Consider the following 8,967-nt stretch of genomic DNA (forward strand, 5'->3'; position numbering starts at 1 on the left):
GAGAATATAAATAGGAGACGAAACGAATCTTCTCCAGTTTTGGGTTCGTTCATAGTTCGTTCAATCTTTTTACCCCCATGGTTCAATAAAGTCATCTATCGCAGTCCATACGCGGATTATTCTTCCATTCCTGAACTTGAACCGACTTCCCACACCATTCGATGTTAGTTCCATTATATCATCATCGCCAGCTGAGCTATTGGTCTGTGAAGTGGTTTTACTGTCATATTCTCTGTTTTCAGTAGCAATTGTTGATGTCATGCCTTCAGTAATTTCCTTATGAGACTGAAAATTACATGAAGAAGCCACTGAAGCAAGCATATCCAAGTCATGGCATAACATTGTTTCTGGTAGTGGCATGGATAAACCGTTACTAACACCATCACTGCTAACATCAGAATCGGCACCAGGAATATTGATTTGCAGTTTCTCTTCTGACACAATGGTCCTTTTTCTTCTTTTGTTGCGTAGCATATTTTTCTTTCGTCTACCAAAACCACGAGTGTATACTTTATAAGGCATGGCTAAAATGATAAAAAAACAGCAAGTTGTAATTGTCATAGTATATCAGTTTTTAACTAATGAATCTAATCTTTCATAATGCTTTTTTCAGTACTGAAAACGTTGCAGGTAGGTTAGTAAATGTTTGAGCCATACATTCATGCTTGGAGGTATACAATTCTACTGTTAAGGTATAGATTCAAGTTCGTTGGCACTTGGAGTGACATTTTTTTGTTTTGCTTTTTCTTACCCAGACAGTCTTGGCTGGATAGTATTAAACTTTCGGAGCATTGTCAATGCTGGAACATACTCAAAAATCGATTTTAAAATATAGGGAAACCGTAGTACACGTATGTGATTAAAAATCCCGAAAGTTTGTTTACGTTGCACTTTGATTGACAAGTCACTGTTGCTATTATATGCAAATAAGTTGCTGGCCTCAGTTACGGTGCGGCGATGTGTGATTTCCTGCCCTGGACCCTGTCTGCTTACCTCAAGCGCTATCAACAAATGTCTATGTCTATACGTTAACTTTCAATTTCAATTTCAATAATCTAGAAAGTATGACAAAGCAGTAATTCCCGGTTTAACGCGCAAATATGCAAATTAGCCATTTTCTCGTCTTCTATTTTTGGTGAATTCTTGGGCTTTAAATTAAAATAGCTGATAGACGCTTTGGCCATTTGCCTCGAAATTTTCACACATTATTGACACTTTTGTCCAAAAAAGCATATTTTTGACTCAAAATCAAAAACGCATTCTGGATATTTAAAATAAAGACAAGTTTTACAAAGTTTGTATAATAAGCTTTCAGAAAATATATAACATGTTGGATATATAATACCATCTTCATTGTCTAATTACTCAATTAAAAAGCAAGCCAAATAAACTGCATCTCTACCTTAAACCAAAAAAAAAAAACAGACAAGACGTAGACGTTTCCAGCATGCAAGAGGAATAAAAAAACATATACAGTTGTAAATGATAAGTAAACTGTTTCACACTGACCTCGCAACATGTCGACAGCTTCTGGCTTGGTAGCTTCCAATGGTATACTGATGAATAATTTATTTGTTATTATTTTTTTCACGCCTGTTTTTTCTCCAACGGCATTTTAAAACTGAAGTATACATTTTTCGTTTCGTTGTAACGATCACAGTGCTGATAGCATTGCGATGCAATGGATAACATCATTGTTGTGCTGTCATCGATAACTAACTTTTATGTGGCAAAATACACAAATGTGAAATGCTCGGTTAATTTTAAAAATAAAAAAATACCCTGGAAATTACAGAAAATCGGCAACGAGATGTCTGCTGTCTGCGATGCCATCTTGGTTACCTTAATCGGAAACCCCCATGTCAACTAGCAAGCATCTGTAGCGATGTCGCAAAGTACGTTGTACGGCCGTAATCGGCGACATCTGGTACTAAGGAACTCTATGAATAAGATATTTCCTGGGGTCAGGGTTCGTTTAATTTTTATCGACCCGTCTCGTCTGTAGTTGAATGACTGCAGTCTGCAGTCTCGATTTACAATAGTTTCCCTTCCAATGCGACTTCATTTCGAATTTGTCTCACCGGCGTTTGAGTAGTAAAAACCGCGAATAGCCATTGTGTAGCAAAATATTACGGCCAATTTCAACCGGTACGGGTCGTCTAACTTCGCATGGTCCATCTCACTGGAGATCGTGAAAAACTGCGTCATACAAAATATTTTTTAAAGGTTTGGGGAAAGGTTAGGCTCAACCATGGAGCTCCATGGCTCAACCATGGAGGTAGAAAAGAGATCTCTTTTCTACCTCCATGGCTCAACCAACCAAATGACGATCGCTGTGTTTACAATGTATATAACTGTATGAATATCTATTCGGCTTTACGTATCCCATTGTGCCCCTCCCTCAGTGGAAATGATAACACGACGCGATGACAGTTTTCATTTGACTTCGCGGACGATTTTATGTCCGTTTCCATTGAATGGTATTTTTTTAATTAATTTTTTATCTGACGATTGAACATCAGCAAGCGTCGGTGTATGGTGGATTTTGGCATGTCATCGTGATGCAATAGCCATTTTTGTGGACGATAAATGTCACTTTCATAAAACCGGCTTTATCTCTGTTCGTGTTTTCTGGTTGGTCAGAGAGATTGAAAATTAATTAGCTCCCACAGTTGTTGTCGGTTTGTCTTGAAATTTTTACACTATTTCGACGACGTCTCTACGAACAAAAGGACGTCGAGGGCTTATTTTTAAAGCTTTGCATTCTCGGACAATGACATTCGAAGTGTGAAATACTGACCGGGATTGAATATACGGCACACATCCTGCTTGACAACTTTGTAAAATGAAAACAAAACATACTATATATACATGTATACGTATGGACGTGACGTGAAAGTTTTACTTGAAATAAACAACAAATGTGAGAGCTGTTTAGATTTGAACTTCCCTGGTTATCTGAAAAACACAAGTGGCGATAATGGATAATTTGCATAACCATTCACTCAGTAAGAAGTTTGCTAATACTCATAATTAAAATGGCTGTAACAGTTCCAAATTTAAACCTTGTAAAAAGTTAAATACAGTGCATAGTATGCAGATCCCGTCATTGCTTTTTACACCATGTTTCTTTTTGGTTATTTATGTACACCCTTGCTAAATCTTGCTAAGCATTCAAAAGAGCGTTTCAAACGTTTGTACCTGTTGAGTATGTTCCACTATTCACAATGCTGCGAAATATTAACAGTCTATAGCCAATACTGTTTGGATAATAAAAAGCAAAAAAACGAACCTGCATCTATACCTTAAAGCAATAATAATATAAAATAAACAGTAATTTACAGTCGTAGCAATGACTCTAGCAATATCAAATATTTTCTATCTAGATGAGAAAGGAAAAATGGTTCTACTGTATATAGAAAAGGAATTAGTTATGTAGTTGTGGCTGCCAAATAAGATATCAAGTACCAATGACCTCATGTCGTTTTAGAAATGTCTACATGTAGACTAGGTACATGTACTGTAGTAGTAGTTGGGTAAACTGAAAAAATGTTCAGCATTTATAAGATCAGTGGAAAAAAAATTATAAAACATTCTGGGACAGAATATCGCACAGTGGTATCCAAACCATAGTTGTAAGTCTAAAAATATACAAATGTAACTGTCATGTCTTTATAACACATCTTTTAAAAACTACCAGCCAGTTTCATAAACAGGAAACACGCCATGTTTGATTAACATGCAACATCGAAGCTTCGTTTTTACCGACGGTTTTTACAATTACAACTTTTTATTTCCTTAAATAAAATAGTCAGGCACTACAACTGAATATAATAAAAACGGAAAATGTATATCTTGATTTTATAAAACGAAGACGAAAAGTGCAAAACGGTAACAATATTGGAGTAGAGTCACGGGTTCCTAAACAGGAAACACGCTATGTCCGATTAACGTGTGACATCGAAGCTTCGTTTTTACCGACGGATTTTACAACTACAACTTTCAACGAAAAATGCAAAACGGTAACAATATGAAGAATGAAAGCTGTTGAAATGACAACAAGACTGCAGGGGCAGGTAACCATCATATCACAACACAGTCATCAACCATCTTTCGATCTACTGCATTAGGATAAGTTTAGATAAAAGTTATAACACTTACCTTCGAATATTAATGCTTAGATTCACACAAATTGTAGAGAATGTGTAGAAATAGTAGACTGCGATGAGTACAAAAGTTACAAGCACGAAATTTTAAAATGGCGCATTTACTGTGTATAATAACGTCACAACCTGACCTAACGGAGAAAGGGATTATAACCAACCTCAAACTAGTAATACAATTGTATTACTAGTCTGAGAACCAACTTTGCACACCGTGTGTGGCGCTTCCCTTTTATAAGTACCGTAGTTGCACGTCCCCCTTTTCTAAGGTCTGTGCCTAAACACATTCAGTTATGACGTAACATATAATCTATGCGCTAAATAATACCAGTAATATTTTACATAATATAACATCGGTATGTTGTTTTATTTAGTTATATGTCACATATATAAGTGTAATATACTAATAATAATTGTGGGATCCGTACTTACGTTCATGTAGTAACTACACGTACCAGATAGATTCAATTCAGGTAGAGATGCCTGCAACAAACTTTCACGGACAGAACACCATTCACTTATCCCAGCGAGAGAGCTTCTCAATTTTTATTATTACAACACTCTGCCCGCTCTTATTTCTTATCTGTACGATTACATCCTTACCAGTGCAACATCCAGATATCAAGATATTGAGCCGCCACGAGCCATCTCGATACAAAATCGTGACTTGTGTTTTGGAGACGTTCACTCTCATTATATAATATCAGAAAATAGCTTAACCTTATTAACCTATGTTTTATTGTGGGCGAATTGTGTAATTGGGGTTTAACATTTGCTGTGTATAATATTGCAAGTTGCTATGGTAACTAAATACAACTAGATAAGTACAACCGCGCACGGTGGATTTCTAAAAATAGACATACCAGAGTATACTATCAAAGAGGGTCCGTTTGTAAGAGTCTGCAATGCCATAATATCACATGGGTGTCGACTCTCATCAACTGTTTCTGGAAATGACCTTTGAGCAAGCTTGTTTTTGTCATTTTTGAAAATCATTATTTTGATTGAAAAACAAAAACAATGTATTTGTACATCCATATTGAGCATGAAGTGGTGTGACGGTTGTGTCACTTCAAGAATTGGTGCGTGTCACTTGGTGACTGCCGGAAAATTACATGTTGCTGAAATGTAACAAGCGTAATACAAGACTCTATGGAATACGTTGCTGTGGCTTTGTCAAGAAATATTCGGGAACATAAGACCACGAAATGTTCGTCTTTTCATGTAATTAACAAAGCAAAGTTTACTATACTTTTTACTTGGGTATCGGTACACATACCGGTAATGTGAATTCTAAAGAGAAAGAGACAATGTTAGGGGTATTTTCATAACTACTGTACATAAATCCGTCAATATACAAATTGATCCACTACTAGCATTTACTTGAGTTGCGTTAATATAAATCCAAAATTACGCTGTTAATGAGTCGTTTAATATATACACGGTTTGGGTGATATCACACATGTTTCTAAATATATCAATGATTTATAGTTGATTAAGAATCGAATATATTGAATCAGAGCGAAGTGACCCAGGTTTATTTGTTTTACCAAAAACATGTATCATCTAATATTTATTATATTATACCAGTATATTGATGGTGTTAATCCATTGATTTGATTGGTCCAAACACAAAATTTGCATATGCAATCCATGGTATATTGGCTGATAATGCACGGCTAAACCAAGTGGCCCTGGAACATGAATTGACTACAGGTTTAATACGAAAATGCATAAAACCGGTATTATTTGATTTTTAGGTAAATATAGTGGTTGAATTTTAGAAGAATATTGAAAAGAATACTGAATTAAAAACATCTGAAAAGTTATATAACTATAATATTGCTTTTTGTTAATGGTGGGATCCAATTTGTGAGCGTCGGTCGTTGGGTGATTGTCGTTCGCCACACAAACCTAAACCACCGTCCCTTAACACCGTGAGGTGCCGACACGAACGCCAGAACGCTATGTTCTCAGTGCTGTTACTTTGAGATGGATTGCGAACTTCCAACAAAGAAAACATGATCTTTAAGTACAAGATATAATTGAGGGATTTAATGACATAAAAATGCAAAAAAACTATGAGTCACAGGCAAAAATGTATGCCAGTTTGCCACTACTAACAACCGGTGTCCGGTAGCGGCAACTGACAAAATTGCAGTGCACCCGGGTAATTGTCATCTGTTTCAAAAAACACGGGACAACGCAGGATTCGACGACGATATATGGTATTGCAATTCTTCACTATGGGTGAATAAATTACAGGAGATGATGAAGGTCATTTCGAAAGCTACAGATTTGTGCCGAGTGTACACCAACCACTGTATTAGAGCGACGGCGTGCAAAGTCTTTCGGCCTTAGTTGAGACAAGGCATATCATGTACGTGTCACAAAAACGATGTGAAAATCCGATCTTACACCATCAAACTTACCCCAGAACAACGACAAAACTTGTCAGTCATACTGTCACAAACTTTGGTTATACCAAAGGTATCCAGGTCAGATGTTTGAACTGAGGTCGCTGTGCCGGTCGCCGTACATGATACACCGCGTCCCGCTGCGTACCGCTGAACGTCAAATATACACAGTTACAAGTAGTATGATGAGTCACAAAATCGGTTTATTTCACAACTGTACTTTCAATGGGCAAATTACAGTCCAAATTGTACAAAAACCGGAATGAAAACGTGGAAAATCCGTTGTTTAAATGATCCAAACTGTACACGACCCTGTATTTCAAATCGCGTTGTGCGTCAGTAAAAGGTCAGAAAGGTCATCCTTTGTTATGCTAATTTGTGTGTTTACGCTGCTCTATTCAACGTGGATGTTTTTTTTCATGTGGAATAAAAATTAGTTTGTATTCAATTTGAACTGTGTTGCGCATGTAATTTTTGTATGCATTCAGCGTCCAACTACATACTATTCTTATAAATATTCATGTTCAAGGGCCATAATCATGATCTTTTAGTAGATGAAAGTAAACTCTTTTTTTACAAGTTTTATCGAATTGTCAATATACTGGTATAATATAATAGCAATAACCCCCGCCGAAGTTGGGTATACCACTTGATATTGCACAATTCACTCCATATATGCACTCGCCTGCGGCTCGTGCATATATGTCGTGAATTGTGCAATATCTCGTGGTATACCCGCCTTCGGCGGGGGTTATTGCTTAAATGTATAATATATTCGTTATACGTATTTCTCATAGCCAACATATATGCCAATATCAACAATTTTACTTGCTGATAGATCTGCGATAGTTATTGCGCCATCACCGGCAGATTTATTCGGACACACAGGGGAGGGCGCAACAACTATTCACTCATCAGTCTACAGGCCCCCAGGCTCTGGCTCGTTATGGATTCGAATCCATAAAATTCATGAGTTTTTCGACATTTGTTGGCAACTTCCGCGCTAAAAATGGATGAAAATGTGGGTGTGGTTCTCTCGCAAAGTTCTGTCGATAATACGGACAAATATGGTTCTGTGACCCAGGTCGTGCCCCGATCAGGTGACTCATTCAATCAATGGTGTTGTAACAAAGCATATTTGATGCAAATTGAAGGGTCGTCGTACCATCCAATCTCCGGCGTCGATTCACTAAGTTTTTTTGCGCTGTGACAGGCTTCACAATTATTCACTGAAAAAACATCGGCATATTTTGACCATGGAGCTCCATGTTTTGACAAACGTATGGGATTTGACCTCAGTTTAAAAAAAAAGAAAAAAAACAGGGCTGAGATACAAATCAGTTTTGTGAGTTGGGAAATAAGATAAACCAGACTAGGCTGGGGTCGACGATTTTCAGTATCGAAGGACTTCCGTGTGAATCATAATTTTCAAATTGTTCATCGGCTGGTCACCAAATACGTCCATGCTGATCGTGACTTAATTTTGAAAATTGGATGTCAAATTTTATCAAAGACCGACGCCATCACAACCATCCAATCATAGGTGGGAATGTACGCACTTGTTTTGGAACTTTGTATCAAGATGACTGGCGACAACGCCGACGCACCAGGCAGCGTACGTGGGTTTTGTATGTATTAATAGTCCGGGCATGGGATCGGTTCTCTTACCAGCAAATAAAATGAGTGAAAAAAAGGTAATTTTATAACAAGAACAGTTTCATTTCGTATATAGCAAATTTTGTTGTATCCGAACGACGATTGCATCGTGTGATTTAAATTTATCACAATTTTCCTTGCAGCCAATACGACACTCGTCACCTTGCCGATTGTAATTTACTTCACAAAGTTGTTGGTGCCCAATACTCGCAACACTAAAATAATTCAACAAGATATCTTTTTAGTAAAATGTCATTTTACTCTTGATTATTTTATTCCCCTTACCGCCCTGAATTTCAAATCGATTATATATCGAACTTCTTTACATGTGTTTTCCTTTACTGTGTGAAAATAATGAGGTCATACTCATGTCACAATACTTTGAAGCTGATGCCATGTTGATGCCATGAGACTGCGAACCTGAGGCCACGATGATGCCACAAAATAAGCGAGGCGAGCACAGCTTCAATTTTCAATGACGCGAAGCTGATGCCACAATGATGCGATGCTGGGGCGACAATGAAGCCATGCGTAGGCGACAATGATGCCACAAAGGCCAAAGCTTTCGCGAGAACTGTACCGTATGTTGGTTTACTAAACGCTTGCGTATGGAATCACAGGGAGCCCAGGAACTATAATCAACTGTAATACGCAGTCCCTATGAGCGGGGGGGGGGGGGGGTATCGGCTGGTATCTAGTGTAAGAAATAGACTATTTCTGGTATCGGCTGG

This window comes from Saccoglossus kowalevskii, chromosome 10 (genome assembly GCF_978046115.1).
Source record: "Saccoglossus kowalevskii chromosome 10, keSacKowa6.1, whole genome shotgun sequence".
In the NCBI taxonomy this organism is placed as follows: domain Eukaryota; kingdom Metazoa; phylum Hemichordata; class Enteropneusta; family Harrimaniidae; genus Saccoglossus; species Saccoglossus kowalevskii.